The sequence below is a fragment of the Stegodyphus dumicola genome, chromosome 4, assembly GCF_044657685.1.
Source record: "Stegodyphus dumicola isolate Sdum_Otavi_A_Nest chromosome 4, ASM4465768v1".
NCBI classification, from domain to species: Eukaryota; Metazoa; Arthropoda; class Arachnida; order Araneae; family Eresidae; genus Stegodyphus; species Stegodyphus dumicola.
In genome coordinates, this window is record NC_140771.1 from 213699086 (window position 1) to 213725531 (window position 26446).

The 26446-nt window shown below is 30.8% G+C and overlaps 1 protein-coding gene and 1 long non-coding RNA gene across 3 annotated transcripts in view; both read left to right on the forward strand.

Moving 5' to 3' along the window:
- The first annotated feature begins 917 nt into the window (after positions 1 to 917).
- LOC146997817 (uncharacterized) lies at positions 918 to 2682 on the forward strand. The gene is made up of 2 exons (XR_015040543.1): positions 918 to 1168; positions 2030 to 2682. It is a non-coding gene; the product is annotated as an uncharacterized LOC146997817 (long non-coding RNA).
- A 5018-nt stretch (positions 2683 to 7700) lies between these two features.
- The window catches only part of LOC118193348 (nucleoside diphosphate phosphatase ENTPD5-like), a 113764-nt gene continuing 95018 nt past the window's right edge, over positions 7701 to 26446 (forward strand). Inside the window, exon 1 of one of the 2 annotated variants that reach the window (XM_085815960.1) lies at positions 7701 to 7856. The gene's annotated coding sequence lies outside the window, so the exon portion shown is untranslated. Of the gene's footprint in view, positions 7857 to 17323; positions 17426 to 26446 lie in introns of those variants that run through there. The other variant, XM_085815961.1, reaches the window with a different exon arrangement.

Here is a 26446-nt window from a genome sequence, read left to right on the forward strand (position 1 = left end):
AAATAAAGCAACGCTTTTCTTTATGTATTAATTACTATTCATTCTTAAGTTTTGTGAACTGTTACGGATATAATTTGTGCATTTGATCAAGATAAACTGTTCTGTAGTTAAAATGTTTTTGCATAAGCTTAGAAATTTCTGGGCAGTATAGCGATAAATGTAAGTAAAATATTTACACAATTGAACATGTGAAAAGATATATCCAAAAATTTATATAGGTATATTTCTGTAATTCAGCTTAATTCAAGGTAATATCTTTGAGATTCATAAATATGAAACGCGCATAAACTGAAATCATTGAATTCACATAAATCTGTTTTATTTTATTAATATTTATTTTCTTGTTGATATAAGTTGATTATTGGTTGTGAAAAGAATCGATTTAAAACTTTCATTAAAAAAAAAAAAAAAAAGCAACATGTTACCATTTTTTTAGATAATTATCTGTTATTAATTTCAGGTAAAAATGATTCTTTAATAAATTATAATAATATTGCGAATAAATCAGAAATATCACTTCTTAAAGAAACAATTGGAAAGTATAATACCCGAGAAGTTGCTAATAAAACCTAAGCAAATTCTTGAAATTATGCAGAATCATAATTTTTAAAGGCTTTAATGTTATGCACATGCATTAAGATTTCGAAATATTTCTTAATGATTTTTTGTACTTAGTAAATTACGGATATCATCTTTATATCTTTAAAACAAAAAACTAACAATAGCGAAGCATTTCATTATAAATTTACCATATTTTTACTGGAAAATGCATGCATAGAACAGCTTACAAACACGTACGTTTCACTGCCGTATTGCAATGTTTTGAAGTAACAAACATGGACGCTGCTTGTTCCGTGGAGTTTCATTCGACGATAGTGGAGGAAACTGCGAAGCCTCCCTCCTAAGGCTCCTATATACCAGGCTGAATCATCAGGCATTCGCGCTCCCAAGTGGGAGATTTAATGGCGGCTGTGTAGTTACGGTGCAACAATTTTTTGTGTTTCTTTTGTGTAAAATGGGCGGATGTACAGCTGTTAATTGTTCAAATCATTCACGGAAAAGTCATACATTGGTAAAATTTCCTAAAAATGAAGAAAGAAGAAAAATATGGGTAAATAATTGCCGAAGAGACAATTGGAAACCTGGTCCAGGCGCTGAACTTTGCTTAGTAAGTATAATGTTAATTACGCCTTCATTTAGAGTTTATATCTTCTCTGATGTTTATAATGTGCAAGTAAAGTGAAATTCTTGTGTACAATAACCTGAGTATTTGCTAATTTCTGTAATAATAGCTATAATTAAATTAGTCTAGGGTTAATGTACCAGTCGCCAAACATCGCCAATGTAGATGTTTTGAATGTGGAAAAGAAATTTCTCTTCTAATATACAGCGCGGATTTTGTTTTCCTGTGCTAATTGTGGAATTTATACTAATGTAACATGAAAATCATTAGCATATTGAAATTTATTAAAAAATAAATAATAATTTGGAAAGTCAAGATAAAATCTGAATGTTTGCTAAAGATATATGTAACATTACACTATAGTTGCAATATCGTTGGAATGATATATAATTTTTTCCTTTATTTTATAATCACTATTGTTAAAAAGTTAGATGAGTTGTTTATGCACGGAACCCACTACTGTTTCTTGGTTAAAATAACTTCCAGAATTTTGACATTGACATCTGAAGTCAATAGAATAAATTGAATAGTGTGAGACAAAATATATATAATCTGACTTCAATAATTGCAAGGATTGTGCAAGTTTATTTATAATCACAGTATTATACAATTTGGCAATGGAGTAAAGATTTAGAAATGAATGCAGAACATTCAAATTAGTATTTTCTTGTTTCTAATATATAGAAATATAGTCTATTTTCCAGTATAAAAGTTTTACTTAAAAGTATGGGAAAGCAGATTTGTTTCATGCATGATCTTTATAATACTGGTATGAAATGAATGAATTTTAATCTGTAAATAATTTTTTGTTAATATTGAAATGCGTTTCTTTGGGTACATTTTTAGGCACTTGTGGATCATGTCAGACAATATGCAATAGAAAAAAGATGTCCGTGTGCATAAATTTTCCCATTGTGTTACTTCATTTTATCTAAATTTCAAGGGTAATTCTTTTCATTTTTATATGGCATGTTATCAGTATAAAGGCTAGTGAAAATAAATTGGTATGTGTATCTGTTTTTGAAGTGTAATGCTTAAATAAAAAGATGGTGTGTGTTTCTTCATTTAAACAAAATTTCAAGGATAGTATTTTTCAGTGTTTGTTATTTCTCAATGTAAAGGGTAACAAGGGGAAAAAAACTGGTATGGTATATCTGTTTTTTAAGCATGATAATTTTATTTATTTCTTTAGTGATGCATATATAGAGAGAGAAGGTGTTTGGTCCAACTAAAGTTATAATAAATCTAATTTTACTAGATCTCTCCCTCCCCTCAGGTGTAGAAAATTTTCAAGTGCAGAAAGTTTATTTGCAGAATTAATTCATTTCTGATAAACTTATTATCATTAATTTTTTATATAACATGTTATTAAGTTACACATTTGACTACTGTGTAATAAAATTGTATTTAGGGCAAAAAATTAACTATAATTTTGCATCTGGTGACTAATATCATATGCTTCTAAGAATATTACTTTAACTTTTTCCATAATTTTTGTATTTCAGGAACATGAAACTGTTATTTTGATATACTTAAATAATAAAAGTGTGTATCTGAATCAATTAATGGATACAAATATTTTACAGTTATTTTTAGAAGATATTTGCCATATCGCTTCTAATACTTCATAAAATATGTTAAAATATAGGTAAATAATTTGGTGCAGAATTCAAATTTAGGGTTTAAAATATAGTGAATCATAAGACTAAATGATTTTTATTGTCATGATTTGCCTGGGCTTAAGAATGTACTTTTCGCCCGGTGGAAATTGTCATCAAACTGTCCTGAACAGGCTTTTTGTTGATAATAACTTCCAGGCTTATCAGTACCTCCTTTTGAGTGGAGGGTATGCAAATATAGTACCCAATTTAAATTACATTGTGATTGTAATAATATTGTGGTATTAAATAAGTGACTATAATTACAATTTAGATAATTGCATTGTAATTATATTACATTGTGTCTGTGAACTCTTAATTTCATTACTTTATGCAATTATGTTGTAAGTGCATAATCTAATTGCAATAATATAATCTATTCGCAATTACAAAATAATTATAAATGCAGTTACATCTTAAATAGAGGCCATTTTAATACTTTTAAATTTTCGCAAGATAACTTCCCATTAAGGTTCATTTGGAGGAAACTATGCAAATACTAAAAAAGAAGTTATGCTAAATTTACATATTTTGTACAGTACTTTCTTGTTATAATGCTGTTCAATATATCTTCAATACTTTTGTAAATTTAACGACATTCTTTGCAATCACTGTGGTGCTTTAAAAAGAAGTTTCTTAGTTATGCTTTCTAATAAGAATGGGTTTAAAATTAAGTATTATGTATAATAACTAGCAGTTAAAAAAACTTGACTGCATGAAAATGCTGTTGCTGTGTAAAATAAAAAATAAGCTTTCTTTTATGCTTTGAAATGAATTACATTTGATTAAGTCGTCCTTTTACAATTTAAGAATGTGGTTAACACACATTCTTAAATTGGACAGGTTTTATCTAAATTATTAGTATAAAATATATAAACTATGAATTATTTTGTAACATAACTCAAATTACAAAATTCATTCTATATACGTTCAAAGTTATTATCTTTTATGGAATAACTGTTTTTTAATTTAGGTAAAAATTGGATTTTTAGAAGTATTACAAATACAATGCAACACAAAGGTGATCTGATTGAAGAGGAAGGACTTTTTATTACGGTTTCAGCCTGGTTTAGAGGAGCCTTACTCCTGACCCAAGGAGGTTAGAATAGAAGGAGGGAGTAAGGCTCCTCTAAACCAGGCTGAATCACCAACTTTTCTCTCTTGGCGAGGGAGTGAACGCGCTGCCAATTTTGGCGCGTTTATCGCACACGCTGGCTGAATGTCTGCTGTTTTTTTTAAAGATTTATTTTATAGACGCGCGGCATTCAGCGCATATAAACTTTTCGGATAATTTATTAATTCTCGAATAGTATATAGACGTTTTCACTTAAATAAAAATTTCGCGTATATTTTGTAAACATATTCAAAATAACTTATTCTTTAGATGTTTCAGTTTCGTTAGCAGACTAAAATAAATAAGATATGAATAAAAACTTTCAATAGTGTCAAATGGGGAAATAGTTAAAGCGTAGAGTGTGCAAATAAATTTATCTTAATGACATTTTAACAAAAATTTCCATAAAAACACTGTAAATTCATACTAAAAAAATAGTTGTCATTTAAGTCTGAGGTATATGGAAATAATTGTGCAAGATTCTGAAGAAACACTTTCTTTTAAATGTGTGAAATATTTCATAACATATATGGAAGAAGAAAGTACAGCATTCTCTGTTTTGGATGCTTTTCATCAAATGTAATATAAATACGAACTAGAAACCGTAATAAAAAGTCCTTCCTCTTCAATCAGATCACCTTTGTGTTGCATTGTATTTGTAATACTTCTAAAAATCCAATTTTTACCTAAATTAAAAAACAGTTATTCCATAAAAGATAATAACTTTGAACGTATATAGAATGAATTTTGTAATTTGAGTTATGTTACAAAATAATTCATAGTTTATATATTTTATACTAATAATTTAGATAAAACCTGTCCAATTTAAGAATGTGTGTTAACCACATTCTTAAATTGTAAAAGGACGACTTAATCAAATGTAATTCATTTCAAAGCATAAAAGAAAGCTTATTTTTTATTTTACACAGCAACAGCATTTTCATGCAGTCAAGTTTTTTTAACTGCTAGTTATTATACATAATACTTAATTTTAAACCCATTCTTATTAGAAAGCATAACTAAGAAACTTCTTTTTAAAGCACCACAGTGATTGCAAAGAATGTCGTTAAATTTACAAAAGTATTGAAGATATATTGAACAGCATTATAACAAGAAAGTACTGTACAAAATATGTAAATTTAGCATAACTTCTTTTTTAGTATTTGCATAGTTTCCTCCAAATGAACCTTAATGGGAAGTTATCTTGCGAAAATTTAAAAGTATTAAAATGGCCTCTATTTAAGATGTAACTGCATTTATAATTATTTTGTAATTGCGAATAGATTATATTATTGCAATTAGATTATGCACTTACAACATAATTGCATAAAGTAATGAAATTAAGAGTTCACAGACACAATGTAATATAATTACAATGCAATTATCTAAATTGTAATTATAGTCACTTATTTAATACCACAATATTATTACAATCACAATGTAATTTAAATTGGGTACTATATTTGCATACCCTCCACTCAAAAGGAGGTACTGATAAGCCTGGAAGTTATTATCAACAAAAAGCCTGTTCAGGACAGTTTGATGACAATTTCCACCGGGCGAAAAGTACATTCTTAAGCCCAGGCAAATCATGACAATAAAAATCATTTAGTCTTATGATTCACTATATTTTAAACCCTAAATTTGAATTCTGCACCAAATTATTTACCTATATTTTAACATATTTTATGAATTATTAGAAGCGATATGGCAAATATCTTCTAAAAATAACTGTAAAATATTTGTATCCATTAATTGATTCAGATACACACTTTTATTATTTAAGTATATCAAAATAACAGTTTCATGTTCCTGAAATACAAAAATTATGGAAAAAGTTAAAGTAATATTCTTAGAAGCATATGATATTAGTCACCAGATGCAAAATTATAGTTAATTTTTTGCCCTAAATACAATTTTATTACACAGTAGTCAAATGTGTAACTTAATAACATGTTATATAAAAAATTAATGATAATAAGTTTATCAGAAATGAATTAATTCTGCAAATAAACTTTCTGCACTTGAAAATTTTCTACACCTGAGGGGAGGGAGAGATCTAGTAAAATTAGATTTATTATAACTTTAGTTGGACCAAACACCTTCTCTCTCTATATATGCATCACTAAAGAAATAAATAAAATTATCATGCTTAAAAAACAGATATACCATACCAGTTTTTTTCCCCTTGTTACCCTTTACATTGAGAAATAACAAACACTGAAAAATACTATCCTTGAAATTTTGTTTAAATGAAGAAACACACACCATCTTTTTATTTAAGCATTACACTTCAAAAACAGATACACATACCAATTTATTTTCACTAGCCTTTATACTGATAACATGCCATATAAAAATGAAAAGAATTACCCTTGAAATTTAGATAAAATGAAGTAACACAATGGGAAAATTTATGCACACGGACATCTTTTTTCTATTGCATATTGTCTGACATGATCCACAAGTGCCTAAAAATGTACCCAAAGAAACGCATTTCAATATTAACAAAAAATTATTTACAGATTAAAATTCATTCATTTCATACCAGTATTATAAAGATCATGCATGAAACAAATCTGCTTTCCCATACTTTTAAGTAAAACTTTTATACTGGAAAATAGACTATATTTCTATATATTAGAAACAAGAAAATACTAATTTGAATGTTCTGCATTCATTTCTAAATCTTTACTCCATTGCCAAATTGTATAATACTGTGATTATAAATAAACTTGCACAATCCTTGCAATTATTGAAGTCAGATTATATATATTTTGTCTCACACTATTCAATTTATTCTATTGACTTCAGATGTCAATGTCAAAATTCTGGAAGTTATTTTAACCAAGAAACAGTAGTGGGTTCCGTGCATAAACAACTCATCTAACTTTTTAACAATAGTGATTATAAAATAAAGGAAAAAATTATATATCATTCCAACGATATTGCAACTATAGTGTAATGTTACATATATCTTTAGCAAACATTCAGATTTTATCTTGACTTTCCAAATTATTATTTATTTTTTAATAAATTTCAATATGCTAATGATTTTCATGTTACATTAGTATAAATTCCACAATTAGCACAGGAAAACAAAATCCGCGCTGTATATTAGAAGAGAAATTTCTTTTCCACATTCAAAACATCTACATTGGCGATGTTTGGCGACTGGTACATTAACCCTAGACTAATTTAATTATAGCTATTATTACAGAAATTAGCAAATACTCAGGTTATTGTACACAAGAATTTCACTTTACTTGCACATTATAAACATCAGAGAAGATATAAACTCTAAATGAAGGCGTAATTAACATTATACTTACTAAGCAAAGTTCAGCGCCTGGACCAGGTTTCCAATTGTCTCTTCGGCAATTATTTACCCATATTTTTCTTCTTTCTTCATTTTTAGGAAATTTTACCAATGTATGACTTTTCCGTGAATGATTTGAACAATTAACAGCTGTACATCCGCCCATTTTACACAAAAGAAACACAAAAAATTGTTGCACCGTAACTACACAGCCGCCATTAAATCTCCCACTTGGGAGCGCGAATGCCTGATGATTCAGCCTGGTATATAGGAGCCTTAGTCAGGAGTAGCCGCAAAATTCCTCTATGGTAGTGACGTATTTTCAGTAGGCGTGTCCGAAAAGCGTTGCTCTTGAATCCGATTTTGCAATGCAAGTGCGATTACCATGACAAGCGTTGCACTTGAATTCGCCCCTTATACACAGAAAGAATCTGAAACTAATATTTTGCTATTTGGTAGTGGCAACGATATTTTGTTTTTGGTTATTCTGAAATATTTACTTGTTACCCGCGAGAAATTGATGTCGGTAGCTTATGTTAATATGTATACTAATGCATCTCCATAAAAGGAAGAAAAACTGAAGTAAGTTTTCTGAAAAATTAGACCGTAACTTAATTATTTTCATATATTTGTGCTGTATAAAACATCGTGTTTAATAATTAAACATGATTGCATTGACACATTTTTATTTCATTTTTGAAAAGCGGTTCAAACGTATTTCGTTAGATCGCGTTTGCGGTGTGGGTTAGGAATTAATAAATATTACTCTAAATTTATTGCTGTTTCGTTCAACCCCATCTTTTTTAATGTGAAACTTAAAGCCATTAGATTCATTGGCTCATTCAACTAACTGGCATGATTCCTTTTCGTGATATAAACTCATATTAGTATTATTTTAAATAAGTTTAAAGCAGATGATTTTGTTGTTTACGGAGAATAGGAAAGAAGCGAAGGATTGTTTTGTGGTTTTAGGAAAAAGTTTTTCATGTATTTATATCTTTTTAATTATTTTGCTTAATATCCTGTATAATTATTTTGAATATTTGGTTTTAAATGCATTTCCATTATAATTCAGGCTTTCATGCCTTGTTATAAATAATTTATCTAATTCCTTATTGGGTAGTATTTTATTAAGAAATTAATTTACAGTTACTGATTAAGTGTAATACTGTAACATACTAAGATTTCTTTGCACTAATCAGTAATGTTGATAAAGAAATATAAGTACTTTCTTAATCTGCTCTCACACCGAAAAGTTGTGTATTGATGATGCAACACATTAAGTTACCAAAGAATATGATATTTTCTGATTATTCGTAATTTCCACGTTCTAAATTCAATGGCCATTTTTTGGGATTATTATTTGTTAGATTGCGTGCATTTTTTCTCTTGTAATAAATTATAATGGGAGAGTAGAGTTTGCCAGTTGATGGAAGTATTGCATTTCTACAGAAATATGGTATTGTGGAGTAACAGCGGAGAATGCAAAAATTTGCATGATATGAAGTTGTGCTGAATGCAACCCCAGTCATTTGTTCATAAAAATAAAAATCCTCTGCAGCATTTTTACTTAATCAAAACAGCATTGTAGCCGCTTCTTAAAAGTAAATTCTGCCTTTTCATCCTAACATTCCAATGCATTAGCATTCAGAAATTCAGTAAGAGTCGTTAACTGAATTTGACATTTTTTTCAGTCATTGGGAAATTAAAATATGGCCATTCAAACCACGATCAGAATATTAGAAAACAAATGGAGTAAGTTTGAATTTATATTTGTTTCATTCGTAATTTCTCTTTCCTATATGTGAAATTTTATTGAACCTCCTTCACAATAAGTGATAATGAGTGACTATTTTGAAAGTTATTTTTACCTTTGGCAAACAGTGTTTGTTGTGTGTATATATTCCTAACTATCTGATTTTTGTTTAGACTAAAACGCTTCAAATCCTGTTTCTCATCAAAAGCTACTAAACCCAGCAAGTACTTTAAAATTTCTCTACGATACAAATCATCTATTAAAAGAACCTCAGAATAAGCAGAAAAGAAATTCTTGAGCTTTCCAATCTATAATTTGCATTGTTCATTTATTACATCACTGCCATTTTATTATGATTTCAAGGAAATATATTCAGAAATATTTTTTTGATTTAATTACATATGTAAAGCCTTCAAAAATTCAGGGAAATGATTACTTGGGATGATGCTTGACCTAATCAACATTATCATTAAACTTACTATTCACTAACTTAGATGCACAGTCTCTGACAACAAAGCACACTTTTCCTCCCATTTTTCTCCTTGTCATATTCAGCATTTAAAGGTTTTTCAACTTTGTAATATGTTTTACACAGTAGCTTAAGAACAGTCCTCTGCGTACATATAGCAAAGAATGGCAGTTACTAATGAACATACCATTTTCTTTGATCATGTATTAGCAGAATGGTTTTTTGCTCGAAAAGAAAAATATTTCAGAAGATTAATTATTGTCATTATTTAATAGAAAAAATTTTCTAAAAGATTTTAAAATTGTGATATCATTATCATCTATGAAAATATTTCATATATGTTCATAAATAAATTCAGATCATTTAAAGGGAGGGAAGCAAACATAACAATAATTTATGAAAGAATTATATTATTATTTTTTTATATTTGACATATGTTATACAGTACAAAGTCCGTAATCTGGACTCGTTGGGACTTTGGCGATTCCGGATTAGGGGTTTTTTCGGATTATAGATCATCAATTTAAATCTGGTAGGATGGCATGCAGAAATTATACAATTAAAAATGTGAAACCATAATTTATAAAATAAAGAGCAATTATGATCTAAAGGTTATCAAAATTTACAAAAAAAAAAAGCTTAATATTTATTTGTTTACTTTAGTAAACATTTCTATCAATGTAAGTTGTTTAAGTTGCATCGTGTTTTGTGCTAATACTTTCTCTCTAATTCTAATAATATAAACAGACATAATTTCTTGTTCAGTTACAAAGTTCCATTGTTCAAGTCCTGTAATTGCTGTGTCGAGAGTACCGACTAACTTTAACTTGTCAATAAAAATTATTTCGTTTTCAATAACTTTCTCTGTTACTTTCTTCACTATCGGAAGTGCGCATGGGCACTGTCTTTACTGTCTTTATGTGCATGCGTAGCGCATGCAAACGCGTCAAACGCGCATGCATAAACGCATTACATGTATGCGTAAGTTTGTGGCTTTGAGGTCTGGATTATAGATCATTCTGGATAATAGACGTCCGGATTAGAGACTTTGTACTGTATTATTTTATATTTCACAGTAGTGTGAATTTCTAGTTAATAATGCAACATATATTTAAAAGATTCAGAGCACTATTTATAAGGTATTCCAGATTTATTTTGAACTTGGGCATTTTGTAATAAAGAAATCAATTTATATTTATCTATATATCATTAATCAGTTGAAAAAAGTTATGTTCATAAATAGCATTTGCCCCTGATAAAGGAAATATCAAATTTGGTTTTATTGCAACATTTAAATAATAAAAAAGAAAAATAAGAAATTTCACTATCTGTTTAATCAGTTGAATGTGCTTTAGGATTTCTGTTGCTGACTACATTGTTAGAACAAATATATTGTTCCTCCAAACTCATTTCGGTAGTTTCTGATTATTCGAACCCGCAACGAAAAGTTGCAAAAATATATTCTGGCAACGCAGTATGTTGCCTCGCCCACAATGCTGTCAAAATGTATTTATGTGGCAAATCAAGTATGTGGGGTAATTGATAAATGTCTGGTTAAGTATATGTGGATGTGCACTTTTGAGGTCTAGTAATCATTTTCCTGATTAGTGTTTCTTTTTTTAATTGAGATATTGCCTAGTAAAGAATCATGATGGAACTCATAGTTAATCAGCTGATGAAAATGAAAGCATTACATTTCTACAGAAATATTATGTTTTTCCCCAAAACTTACTTTCTATGAAGTTGCACTTCTTAAACAACTGAATTTTATGGAAATGCAGCATGAAAAATTGTAAGCAAAGTATTACAATACAGGATAGAAAGTTTGCTGTTTCTCGTTTACAACAGTTATTGCTTTATTTATTGTCAGCTAGTATGCAATGTCAAAATTATACATGATGCCGAGTTTATGCAATTTTCTGATTGAAATTTCTGATGTTTTTGCTAGCGAAAATCGATTGCTGTCTTTATGGAAAGAATAAAACATTTTTAAAAAAGCATAAAATTTAGCAGTTTTATTTTTGATTTTCCCTGCCTTTTAAAAAATTTTATTGGTATTTCTTTGTTACAGTGGCCCCGAGATTGAGTCACCAATCAACCGAGATATCTTACCAAAATCTGGCTGTGTATTCTTATATCTCCATCACGTGATCTATATTAGCAACGGCTGCATGTACTTACTTATACTTCACTACATAATTGTGTATTAGTACTGTGTTGCATTTTTACTCTTGCTGCATGTTCTAGTATTATTCAATGGTTAGAGTAGATTAGAGTAGTGTTTTTTGTATAACAAATCAAAGAATTGCACAAACTCGGTGTCCATGTACTGCCAAAATCGCCAATTATCGCCAAGGGGCACCCGTAAATATATTTATACCTATTCATTTTCATGAGGTTTTTATGAGGTTTATTTAAAAATATATCCATTGCTTCTTTTTTATGATGTTAAAAATATTTTAATTTACCAACTGATGAGGTGAATATTATATCATTTTTTAGAGAAAGAAGTCTTTTTACCTGACAAACGAGTATGCTAAAATTGGCCGCAACGTGAAACTTTATGTTAACAATGAAACCATTTGGAGGTGCAGTGTTAAAAATTGCAAAAAGAAGAAGAGTCTCTATGGTTGAAATTGGTTCAGTGGTTTCAGAATATCATTTGTCACTGCTATTAGATATATGTAATTTTGGGCAGAGTCATTGACGTTCAGGAAATGGTGTAACAAACAGCTTAATATGTGTGAAAGGGCTGCAGTTTACTGGAACAGTTACATAAAATAAAATTATAATAATAAGGATTCTTAAAAATTCTTAAGAAATTATATGCGAGTATTATTATTATTATTATATATTGTGCTGTTTATTTTTACATTTGCATTTCACGAGGTGGGAGAAATTATAGCTGAAATCTTGGTACAAATCTGAAATTGCCAAATATGATTTGTGGGCTAACAAAGAAGTACAATTTTATTGATTGATCATGGTTTTATGAAATTCTTTATGCATTGGCCACTTTGAAAAGGGCTCTTGATTTTTTTTGCATTAACTTGGCGAAAACTCAGCCCTCAATGAATTATTGAATTCAAAGTTGCTGATAAATTTATGACTTTTTGGTAGGAGTGGGGATAATCAGAAAGTACCAAATTGTTTTTAACTTGCGAAATGCTTGCTTTACGAAAAATATCACACTGAATTGGAAGCTCATGTGCAAATTGTTATTTTGAGAGAACAAAGCATGAAAAAAATGTTTTTTTAGTGCTTGAAAGGAAATTTAGCCCTGAATTGAAAGGTGGAAAAAGTTCAGGTACCTTTAGTTTGAAAAATGTTAATCTTAAATTTAATCTAAAAGTATCTGATTAAATGGAAGAAAAAAAACTATAAATCTTATTTAGTCAGTCATAGTCCTCGTTGAGTAAAATATGAGCATTTGCAAACTGACTTACTGGTGGATGATTACTGGTTTATTGCAGTCATGCTGGTGCTTTATTCAGTTTGTTTTCCAGAAGAAACATATTTTTATGTGAAATTAATAATTTATGAATATATTTAGAATGTAAATTGAGTTTAAATTATAACTAATGATTTAATAAAAAAAGAATAGTTTAGATATTCATAAAAAAGTAAGATTTTTTGGTACTTTTCCGTTTCGCCGGCGCAAATCTCGCCAAGCAGACATTATTGGCGACAACATACAGTATACAAATAAAAAATGTTAACAAATGTTAGTTCTAAGACTTTTTTATTTTGAAGGCATAAATATTTTAATAGAGCTTAAAATTTTGTAAAAAGCCAATAAATAAAAACAATAAATTTGTAAAAAAGACATTAATTTAGGAATTTACTATGCTTTCATTGTTCAACATCCTGATTCACCGGTTCGTATCACGTGACCCCAAGAGATCTCATCTCACGTAAACTATACTACCGAAACCTAATTCTCTCAGTAATTATCTAAATTAATTTCAAGTTAAATCTTGTTTACAAATCTTGGAATACAAGTTTAAATGCAAGAATTATTTCAATTCGTACGAATAGCTTACTCAGAAATTATGTAAAACCGCAGTGCTTTACTTCGCTGGTGCATTAGAATTGCTGAATTTAACTCTTGACTTTGCCTTTACTATATTTTCGTCTTCAGTGAGTGGTGTGATAGCTTCCTAATTGACTTAATTACCGAGAATGGTCTTGGGTCATAAAATTGAAGTATCTGGTAAATATTCTATGTAATTTTATGCCAGTATTGAAGGAAAAAAAAAAAAAAAAAAAAAAAAAAAAATAATAATCTGATAAGAAATGGCTGCGACTTGTTTTGAAAATGAGGCGTAAAAGGTTACCAGTGAGGATATTCCGTTTGGCATTAGTTGTACCATTATTGGCGACTTTATCGCCTGCGCCGGCAAAACGGAAAAGTACCTATTTTTTTTTAATTACATGAAAATGTTGTCTTCTGCATTGAAATTGCAAGGTGGCAGTATGGATAAATATAGAGAAGGAAAGTTTTTTTCTTACATTATATGGAAACAAAATCAATAAAAAACAGAGGAAAGGAAGAAAAAGTATACTTCTAATGACAGAAGAATAAAAAAAGACGTGCCTTAAAGACTGAATAATTTGCTTTGAAGCTATCATAAATGACCTAAGTGCAATTGATATTCTTGTGAGTTAACAGCAGTAAGTAGAAGGTGATCAAATTTTGGACTTAGGAGTAAGATTCCAAGAAAACCATTTCACTTTCTACAGCAGTGCAAGAAAAGAATTCAGTGGGAGAAAGAACATTGATTGGACAGATGACCAGTGGAAGCAAATTATTTGGTCCAATAAGATGTCTGCATTTGGAAGTGTTGTTTGAGAATACATGTGGCATAGAGTAGAGAGCTACAGTCTAATTGTATGGCTTCGTTCAGATGAGGAGGGAGATTCATAAGGAGCATAAGCTGACCTTTGTTGCTTGGCAGCTAGATTGTGCTTTGTCATAAAAACTTGTTTAATGATTTTATGTAAAAAATGTAACCCTTTGACTTAGAATGTGAACTGACCAGTCACAGCGAAACAAATATACACTGACGTATAGCCTGTGGTTTCACTGAGTCAGCTGCACATTTATGCATGTGTTACTTTACCTTCCTTGACTGGCACTGGTTTGAATCCTTTTAACAGTTTTGAACAGACTTTAGTGATTTTTACACCTTAAGCCACAAAGCTGTCATATGAATGCAGCCTACTGAAGGGTGACTATATGTAACTGAAAGCATGCTGTATTTGGAGAAGTATTTTGATACTATTCTGATACCAAAATTTGTTATTATTTTTTTCTCAGCAATGTTAAATTCCTATTTTAACAGGATTCAGCACCTTGTTGTATAATAAAATTATGTAAGCAATGGTTCAATGCAAAAGAAATTTAGTTGTTGCCTCGGAAACAGCTCTAACATAAACTCGTAGAAAAATCTGTCGCATGTTTGAAAAAATTTTTACAGATGAGCCATCCATCAACTATAAGATAATTAATAGAGGCTACATACATTAATTAATTTGCATTCTGGTGAAAATTGATGAAAGTAGCAGAAAAAATAGAATAAAAGTAGTAATATGTTATTTGATTAATTAACATGTATATATCTGGTTAATTAACATAAAACCCTTCAAATTATTAGAAATTTATTATTTTGCAGTTTACCCATGTTTTATAGCAGTTGATTATAAAATGCTTGAAAAATGACACATTTGATTACATAAATTAAATAATCAATATTCAAAATAAAATAAATACATTACAATTAACCAAAGAATAAACATCATCAGAAATGAAGAAATTAATGTGTAAATGGTATTGAAGAACAATATTGGTGAGAGAACTGTTTGTTTGCATTATTCTCATATTTGGAGGGAAGTCAGTGTGAAACAGATTAGTTGATGTACTCTTGATATATTTTTATGATTGAACAATTTTTTAATGTATGATTTAACAATATTTATATATTCTAAATTACGTACCAAAAATGGCATACTATTTTGGGTGAAAACTAAAATGCTTATGACCTCATTTGCTTTTTACCACTGTCATCACAGGCATTTTCTTTTCCTTTTTGTATTCGTGTAGACAGTTTTCAGCAGAGTTCAGTACTTATTAAACAATAGAATTTGTAATAGTAATTCTTGTAAACTGGAAAATGACTGTACTATTGGAAAAAAGGGTTGGTTTGAATGCTTAGCTAGCACCGGACCAAAGCCCGACAGTACTTTAGAGATGACTGTATTCAGGGTTGGATCAAGACATAGCTGCCAACTCTTCTGGTTTTCTAACTCATCTCCCATTCTGTCGGTACATCATCAAATCTCCTGTTTTTCTAATGTTTTACTTTTACTAGGGAAAGCTAGTAAGCAAAATACTTCCTTGCAATAAATAAAATTCATTCAATTAATGAAAATTAAAATTGTGCAAATTGCATTACGCCATCCATAGTGAATTTCAAAATAAATTTTCCTGTTAGATTTTATTTCATCTGAATTGTATTATCTTTTCTTGTCACATTTTATGGTATAATATATTATTAAAGTTTTTTATTAATGCTTCATTTGATCTGAATTGCCTTAACTCTTTGGGAGTAACGAGATCAAGCAATTCTTTCTTCCCAAATGCACATGATATTCGTCAGTGATAAATTTATAATACAAGCTGTATTATTTGTGTCCACTATGATGCATAATTGGAAGGCAGGCTGAGTTCGTTGATGACCGTCAAAAGATTAATCTGCTATAGATATTTGTAGAATTTTATATGAAGATTTCAATCATATTTTTAATCAGTAAATGTTTGTATTTAATTTTGTTTTACTTCAGTTTATGGTACATTTTTAAAGTTTAGACAAAGAAATACTATGTACACTAATTATTAATTTTATTTTGATCATTTTAAAAGTGCTTTATTAAATAAAAGTTTTCCTTGCCCAGTCGGGATTTGCTCAGTATTAAAGTGTAACAATGTTAAAAATTGAAATTAGTCAAATAGCATTAAAGTTTAGAATATCTGATATATTTTACTAACAGAATCACATTATTAAATTTCAATAATCTGAATCATGCATTTATGTATTTTAAAGTGAATTTCAAATACATTTGGATTTCCTTCGGAATGGCATTGCCATGCAGCTTGAAAACCTCCCTGTTTTTACTGATTTTCGCTCAAAAACTCAGCTGGTTGTTCAGATTTCAATACTGGCAGCTGTGGATCAAGGCTTTTACAATTTCGGGCAGTGGTGATATTTGTACATTTCGTTTAAATCGCTGAGTAATTGATGAATAAATTTGAAAGAACAAATGTTTTACACTTCGCATGGTGGAAACATATTTTTTTTAAATCGCTGAGCTTTCTGAGTAAACTTGAATATTACGCTTTGCCGAGTGGCAGGGCACTTGTTTTAAATCGCTGAGTTTATTTATCAAAATTTCTTTAAGTTCGCACAAAATATAAAATAAATGAATAAATAAATAAAAATTCAAAATTCGGCCTAGTAGAAGTTCAGGCGCCGCGTTATTCCACGATGTGAGGAACATACGTAATGGATTTTTCAATAGGGATTTTGATGTTTTTACTAGAAGAGGTTAGGAAGTTTATTTTATTCATGGAAAGTCTGTTAATTGCAATATTGCATTAATTAATATTTATAGTCTAGTCATATATCAACAACTTTTTGTTAGGACTCCGTAAAAGATGGTTAAGCTCTTTTTAATATAAAATGTCTGTGGTAACCTTGAATTTTCTGCTTCCTGCATGCTCTGCTTGTTTCTTTTCATTCGCTGGAAGATGTTAGCAGCTTCACTGATTTTTTTTCTCTCTACACTACTCGGTAATACTTTCATCCCAGCTGTCGGAGCATGAAGGTCTGTCTGTGCAACACTGGCTTGAATCCAATTCAAAAATAAGTGAGAGTTCTTGCATTTTCTAATCGATTTTAATATCTTTTGACGTAATCGTTTACCTTGTAAATCCGACAGGAGGCCACTTTCTAGTTATTAGCATTTACCTTTCACCGTAGTCCGTGTAATGACAAATTAATAGAGGAATATTAATTTTAATATTTCAAGTTTCTAAAATTTTCTGCATGAGTTTCTGGAAATATAATATTTAAATGACCGAATTAAAATGAATAAGTAACAATAAAGGGAGCAAAAATTCCTGCGCCACCTATGTAAAAATTATCAGAAAAGGGTAACACTTTGGGAAAAAAAAAAAAAAAAAAAAAAAAAAAAAAGAGGGATTGGAATTAAATTATTAATTGACGTCATAGTGAATGCGAAAGGCTTCAAGGATTCAAATACAGTTCTTCTAACGAAGATTTTTTTTTTTTTTTGGCTTATTTTAGTGGAACTGAAGCTAAAAGAAGAATGGTCAAGGAATTAACAACGATAATTTTAGTAGAAGGGTCAAGGAATTAACATTGATAGTTTTCGGAAAATTTACTTATATCTTTTCTTTCGGGCACAAAGCTTGTGTTCTGTAATGTGAAATTTAACTCTATCTTAGTTTAGCTGCTGCTCCAAGACATGCTATAAATTTCTTAAAAATTCGTTCATACAGTCTTTAAATACTGAATTGTTTTCACTAACAAGGCTGAAACTTTAAAATGTAAGTTATTGAATCTGAAGGTTTTTGCTACTAGTAGAAGGGAACGTCTATTTACTTTAATTTCGTTGCAGTGGCTTATGATTAGTAAAAAAGCGAAAGCTAGTAACACGTTTTCGGAATAGTTTTATAGAATATTCAAGAGTTTCAAAGCTTTAAGATTAAACATGATAACTGGATACGCTATTTGCACGCATTTCGATAAATGCTTCCGTTTACATTTTGCGAAGATAATCAGATTTTTCTTTTTTATAAGGCATTTTCAATTATTGTGTTTTTTTTTTTAATTTAATTTAATTTTTATTTGTTTTTCTGGCGGCGAGGAACGCTTTTGAATTGAATTTACAGGAAGATATCAGAGATCCCTTCCTCTTACGGGAGGGATGTCAGAGAAAATGAAATTAAAAATTACGAACCCGCAACCTTTTCGTAATGCTCAAAAGTAATTTAGTTTTACAGGCGACGTTTTGTCTTCATGATTTCTTTTTTAAAGTAGGTATCTTTAAAACTCTATAGTTGAAATAAAGTTTGTGCTATTATATGTTAGGAAAGGGCTTTCTCCATGTAACTATAATAATTAATATTAATCTACAGAGTTGTGGAGGAACTATATTAGAGGACTTTCTCGCAGCTAATGGGCTAAACATTCACAGTAATCCTGAGGAATCTCCAACTTTTGGAACAGTTAATGGAAAAAGCTTTCCAGATCTAATTATTACTGGTCACTTCACTAATGCAATTACAGAATTGAAAGTACGCGAAGAGACCGCAAACTCCGACGGAAAATATGTAAGTTATAATGCGGGAGAATCATTATCAGAATCTATGATTAGAAGATTTAAAATTTCCAAGAGCAGAGGAAAACGCTTTATCGCATGTCTCAAGCAAGAAGCTGATAATATAAGAGAAGAAATAGAAAATTTTAAAAACAAGAGAGAAATTAATGATGCAGCAATATAGCTAATTAAAATTATTGGACGAATTTCTGTAACAACGCGCCTAATTAAAAAAGACAAAAATTCGTTTCAGATCAACAGGTGGACAAAAGATTTAAGGGCAGAGAGGAGCAAAACCCATGCTGTGAAAAGAAAAATGGAAAACACTAAAGACAGTTAAGTAAAGTCAAGGCCCTGTACAATGAATAACGTGCAGTTTAAAGAAACAAGATCAATAATGCTAAATTAAAATAACTGGAGGCAGCTGTGCGCAGAAAATAAGAATGCTTACGGAATTCCACATCAGATTTCAACGCATAAGATTTTCCAACCAACAAAAATTATGCTTCCAAGAGATTTCCAAAATACGCAGTAATTACAACAGAGCAACAACATCTGAGGTGCTGTTTTCCTCATCCGGAGAAAAATACTCCACAATCAGACGACAAATCACTCCCCCACTCCCTCTCCAACAAGGAATGACATCCTGTTCTCACGGAAAGAAACAAGAACTATCATTAAAAGTTTGGCAAGAATGAAATCTCCAGGCCCCGATTCAATTGATAATAACACAATCAAATTACTAATTAACGAAGCAAACGAAAATATCTTGTTCATCTTTAACAAATGCGTAATTATTGGCGTTTTTCCGGATTATTTCAAAAGGCGACGTACGGCACTTTTTTGGGGGGGGGGACAATAGTTTTACTTGTATTTTTGCCATTTTTCCTTGCTTCGGGAAGACCAGTCTCCGGATAAACTGCTAAGATTAAAAAAAAAAAAAAAAAAAAAAAAAAAAAATTATTGGAATGCTTCATCAGCTAATTCTGGAAATAGAAAAGCAAGGATTTTCTTATGGAAGAGGAACTGTAATCAATTTTTGCGTATCATCCTTCTGAAGACATTATCTCGGAGTTGATTGGATTCCTGTTCTGTCATGTTCTTTTTTACATTATTTATTTTACGTTTTTCTTGTACTGTATTAAACAAAAAAATTTTAATATTTTCAGAATTCTAATTCTACATTAAATTTTTTTTAAAAATTTATTTATTTGAATTTCGATTTTTAGCCTTTATGATGAATTGGTTCTAAATTTATTCTTTTGATCAATTTTCAGCGGCATAATACGCGAAAATTCTCGATTTTTTTTTTTTTTTTTTTTTTTTTTTTTTGTGTGTGTGTGTGTGTGTTTTATAATGTTCCTTCTCCTGACGAAGTGTCATTGAAGCTGATTAAATTCCTTTTCTATTATGTTCTTTTTTCTTTAAATTTCATTGATTTTTTGAATTGGGTTGTTACTCGTTTGAAGTGTTTTGGCTTTAAAATTATTAACTTATTTTTTGCATTTACAGAATTATTAATAATTTATTTACTAAAGAAATATTGATTCTGTTATCTCCTAAGATTAATTCTAGTAGAATTATCTAAAAAGAGTGAATCCATATTTAGTAAGTTTAATTCCGAAAATTGTTTTAAGGTAACTTGAATATTTAACGGGGACTTGAATTAAATCATGAATAACAAAATTTCAGTTCTAAAAAGAAATTAAATTAAAAGCAAGTAATCATTGTCACTGATCGGAAATTAGTTGACTTTTCAAGGGCAACAAACCAACTCCCGTTCAATGAACAATAATTAAGAAATAAATACAAAGGTGTCTCGTCCTTTACTCAAGTAATAAGGCGATGCCAAACCGGCAATTCAAGCGAGGCCAAATATTTCCGTGAATTGAAGGGATCAGGAAGCAATGCAGAGCACCAAAGAACTCATTCCGATTGAGCATTTTTGCTAATTCAATTTTGAGTGAAAAGCAATTTCTGCAGTAAAATTGATAAATTACTCGAGTAATTGTCCCCCGACACCCTCGTGTTTATGCATTTTAATTCAAAACTATTTGTAAAAATTAAACATTGGAAATTGGCATTATGAAATAGAACTCAAAGTAATTGAAATAAACATTAGAAAATTACGAAATATAATGCAATCTTTGCAAAAACAAATCAAAAAATAAAAATTTAAATTTAAAATATATATAATAAGGAAAGGGAATGTACATGAAGATATAAAAGGCCAGAAAAAGCATTAATTAACTTACGTTCTTTCTAGTGGGAAGTGAGCAGTTTTCTTCGCGTCTTACTCAGAAGGATTGTGTTTCCGAAAATTCTTTAGCGGCAGCAGGGGCTTTGAATTATATCAGTCGGTACGACTTGTGTGAAGTAATTTATGGTAATGAGTGGGACTAGGAATTCTTGAGGGATGTATGCTGTGGAGTTCTTATTTGAGTGAAACCATCTGTTAAATTTTTTTTGAAAATACTAGTGAATGGAAATTAATTAATTTCTGGCTATTTGTCCTGTCGAAACGATTAAGAATTTAAGAAAGGAAAAAAGGAATTTTCATTGTCATAGAGCTATTTGACAGACTAAAGATTATGAAATAGGCCCATTTTTTTAGTAACAGCATAAGTCTGAAGACAATTAGCTTTTTACATTATATACAGCTTTGTTATTACACTATGTACAAATCCTTCAACTGATAGTCATCTATAATATAATCAATATTTCTTTAGTAAACAAATTATTATTAACTTACTTTGCAGCTATTGCGCAAGTAGTAGAATAACTCCATTTCGCACTAAGTGAATTTAAGATCATACAACATTATATATATATATATATATATATATGTGTGTGTGTGTGATATTTTAATGTATAGACGAAACCGACACTTTTGATTTCCGACAGTCGATTATTTGAATTGGTTCTAAATTTAATAGAGGGCCTTTAAAGGGCGGAATGTTGTTGTGGCATTTTTTGTACCTTTTGACCTTTAACGATATAGAGTTATTATCTGCAGAGAGGGACTCCAGGTAGTTAGCCCAGCGGAGTTGTGGATAATAATTAGTGCGAAACTTGACTGCGTCACACAGCCTATTGAAGATTATTTTGCCCTGTCTGGATCTGGTTCTCTGAAATTGCCTCCTGGCAGCACTGCGTTTTTGATGAGCTGGTTAAGTTCCTTGGATCTGACAAATTTAGGCTGTTTCACTTCTCTCTAAGCATTTTTGTAAGCATTTTGCTCTGAACAGGTAAACTCCTTGATTAAACTATCAATGTCATTGCCTGACTGTATTGTTGGGATAGTGTACTGGATGTTGTTTAGAGCTTTGGCATAATATTACCAATCAGATTTAAAGGCTCTTTTGACTGGTGTAGTATAACTACTGATATCCAGTACCAAACGGACGGGATTGTGGTCGGAAGATTATTCGTCCAACACAGAAACATCCAGCGGAACACTGGTGTCTTTGAGGAGGAAGAAGTCTAAGATATCGGTGGATCTAGTAGTGGGGGTAGTTGAAGCTGCTATCTGGAAAGGGACCATGTGGGCCAAATTGAATATAACATTGCGAATTGTGTTAGAATTATAGCAGTTCCACGCGCGGTGTCAAGCCTTCAGGTCTCCACCTACGATTATGTGTGTGCCAAGTGCGAGTAATATGTTGAGATCAGCCTCAACAGCTGTACGGAGTTTTGATGGTGCTATGTAAGTGGAGACAAACGTGTATGTTGTATTTGTGTTTGTTTTGATAGGAATAGCTGTAGCTTCAATGGCTGAAAACTGTGGAATTGTTATTTGATAGTGAGGAATGGAGTTTAACAAGGACAGCTGTGCCACCTCCTCTCCTCCTGTCAGCAGATATATCTCTGTTGGATCCGTATACATTAAGCATCACATTTAGAACCAAAAATATTTTCGAATATTTCAAACAAAATAATATCTTATCAATAGTGTGCTCTGCAGCTTGAAGCTCAGGCATCTTATCTGTAATTTTAATAATATTGGCAAATGAAAAACCTTTAAAAATGTCCAAATTTAAACATATTAGTAAAAACATTCTGACCGACCTCAGTAGATTTTCCCCTGCTACCACTACTACCACTAGCAGTTGCATTTTTAACACTGTAATCCGACAATTGATTGTTTACAGTAGCAGACTTCTCACTAATTGCATTAGCATAGCTAATGCCTGGTATTACATTACTTTTATTACCTGGTATTACATTACTTTTTTCCTTCATCTGACACATTAACTTTGCTTATTTCATTACTTTGTGCTATTTTGACGTTCTTAGCAGTGGAAAACATTGGACAACCACGGTAATTGTCCGTGTGCCCTGGTTTTTTATAGTAACAGCACATGACATTATCTATACGTTTGGCTTTACAATTTTCAGTTTTGTGCGCGCCGCGCATTTGACACATCGAAGCTTTAGTTTACAGTTATCTGATGAATGGTGGAAATGCTGGCAGTTATGACGCTGCCCAACACTTCCGACAGAATTATAAGGGGTAACATAAACATAAAAACACACGAAATAAGTTAAATTATGAATTTCCTCCACCCCTGGTACGTTCTCTAACTGAACTTGAAATAGCGGCATCGGAACCTTTGTTGTTTTTAAGTTATGCATTTGCGAAACTTCGCGTACCTTATAACCAAGAGCAGCTACCTCTACATGTATTTCGTCCTTGGGGGGACAATCTATGGGAAGGTCCCTGAAAACAACTTTAATGGGTTTATCCACTTTACCGATTATCAAATAGTGATCATGTGGTTTATCTTCCAGGTACCTTGTAATTACCCTATGGTCACTTTCAGTTTTCGGGAAAACCTTCTAGAATTCGCCATTAATTTTAGCCGCAAATTCTAGTTTCAAGTCGTTTTTTAATTTCTTAATAAAATCAGAAAATTTATCTGCCGGTTTAACCATAATAGGTTTAACTTCTGGGGGCTCAATTTCAATAATCTCAAGCTCTCCCTGATCCATATTGTCATTATTATTATCATTTGCATCCAAGTCACTGAATTTATTGCTAACGGGGATTTCCACATTACATTAAATCAATTTACCTTTACCAAGCCTGACCGGATTTTTTTGCAAACTAAAGCGTCAGAATCAGTAATTGAAGATGAATCAGATGATACATTTGAAATTTAATTAACAGCTTTTTCGACAAATAATGAATTGGGGGGAGGATGGTCATTCAAGTATCACGGTATTATAAGGGGAAAAAAAGTGGTAAAATTCCAGCTTAATGTAAGAAACTATTTTAAAAAAATCGAAATGTGGCTTGCAATGTTTTCAAAATAAAATTTAGCAGTGAAAAATTTATAGCACACTTATTTTAAAAGAGAGGGAGGAGGTTTAAAGGAAAACATATATCATATTCTTGCTATTCATGGAAAAAGAGCTAAAAGTCCCATGCAGCATTTCGTTCCCCATGATTTGAACCCACGACGAATTAGCTATGTTCAGTGGTTTTACCGCTCGGCCGCCGATGACATTGTTGGCATTTTTGAAAAACGTTTGTATTCCGTTTCAATTCGTTAATTGCATTTGGTGTAAAATCGATAACTTTTTAATCTATATATAATAAGTGCAGTTGCACTTTATTCATGCATTCTATTCCTAATTAGTGTATTTATTATTACTTAAAGTAAGTAGTGTTTGTATTGCGCTAAAATGACTAGAATATGACGCGTCTTTCAACAGTAAAATGATTTCCAGAATTTCTTGTACTTTGACCTGTTTTTTCCAAGGATTAAATTTTCGTCAGTTCTATTAAACCTTCAGTTTTAAATTTGTGTGTATTGGCAGCCATAATATTGTTGCGTTCGTAATGGTTCTTAATAAATTGAATGTGCAAGTCCGATAAAAAGTCAATAAAATTTATTCTTATCACAAGAAATAAAACCAAATGCTGAAATTTTTACTCACTGATATTCGTACAATATCGCACAATAGTTATATTTTAAACTACTAAAACTTTAAATAGAACACAATTCAAAGCGCAGAGAAAGCTAATCCGATCTCAAAATTACAGCAGCTTAGTAAACAGCTACAGCTCACTAAAACAACTGAACTGAGATGTTTTTCTACGCCTTTTTAAAGCCTTTTAATCAGTCACGAGAAGCTTCTGGTATTTTCTCGAGGTTTCTGGAAAGCAAAAGAGTCGAATTACAGTTGCAGCTAACAACACAATCGCATTTATTCAATTTAAATATAAATTACAGGATATCTATTTATTAAATGCGCGTGCTCCTGTATTTTTACTTTTTCGGCGTAGCTCTTTACTCGCCACGCGCTGCATTGCACGGGGAAATAAAATAATTTTAATTACAATTCTACTAAAAATAGTTAACTAAATACAAAATCCGTAACAATTTGTTTGCTTTTTATATTGTTACGAATTTGGTATTTAAAAAGCTAATGTTAATTCAATTATAAATTAAATGGTTTTATTTCTCGCGCAGTGCAGCGCGTGACGAATATTAAAAGAAAGCTAAGCTGGAAAATTGAAAATACAAGAGCGCGTGCATTAAATAAATAAATAACTCTTTTTGGTTTCGAGAAAGTACTGGAAAATTCTAGCGCGTGATTTTAAAATATTATAAAAGGAGGAAAACATCTCAGTTTGTAGGAGTTGCTTAGTTTGTTGTTTAGAAAACTGCTTTTGTTGATTGTAGCGAATTCGCGGATTAGCGTTCTTTAGCTGTTTTGAATTACGTTCTATTGAACATTTGAGTAGTTAAAAGATAACTACTGTGAGATATTGTAATACTGCATGATAATTTGAGAAAATTTAAGCATTTTTGTTGTGATAATAATAAATTTTTGTTCATTTTTCATCGGACTTGTGCATTCATTTCATAACGAACCCGTACGCACGCAACAATTTTTGGTGTCAGAAGTGGGATTTGAATGCCATTTACAAGAGCGATGGAAGAGCAGTTAAGACAGCTGATATCAGCCTTTGCTGCATTTAAAGAAGAAATGAAAGATGAGATGAAATTTGGTCAGGAAAAGATGGAAGCTGGTCAGAAAAAGTTGGAAGCTGGTCAATTAACGTTTAAAGACGAAATAAAAGTTGTTAAGGAATCTGTTAAAGAAGAAATAAAATCCGTACAAGTAAAGATTGAAGAAAGTCAATACGAAATGAAAAGAGAAATTGCCTGCATAATAGAAACCAAATCGATGCTATGGAAGGCAGAATAGATGTGGTTGAAAATAAAGTTGGGCATATTGAAGAATAAGTTTCTTCCGTAAAAGTTCAAATTGAAGAAAGAGTTTCTTCGGTGAAAGAAGAAATAGAAGAAAGAGTTTCTTCTGTAAAAGAACATATAGAAGAGCGAGTTTCTACCGTCGAGCAACAAATTGATGATAGGGTTTCAGCCGTTGCGAAAGAAGTCGATACTTTAAAGAAATTCGTAGCGACGGCAGGGAGCAGGAGTGATGATTTTAAATTCTGACCGATGCCTGCTCGTCCACCTCTGAAGCTATCCACATATGATGGGAAGACATCCTGGCAAGTGTATAAGA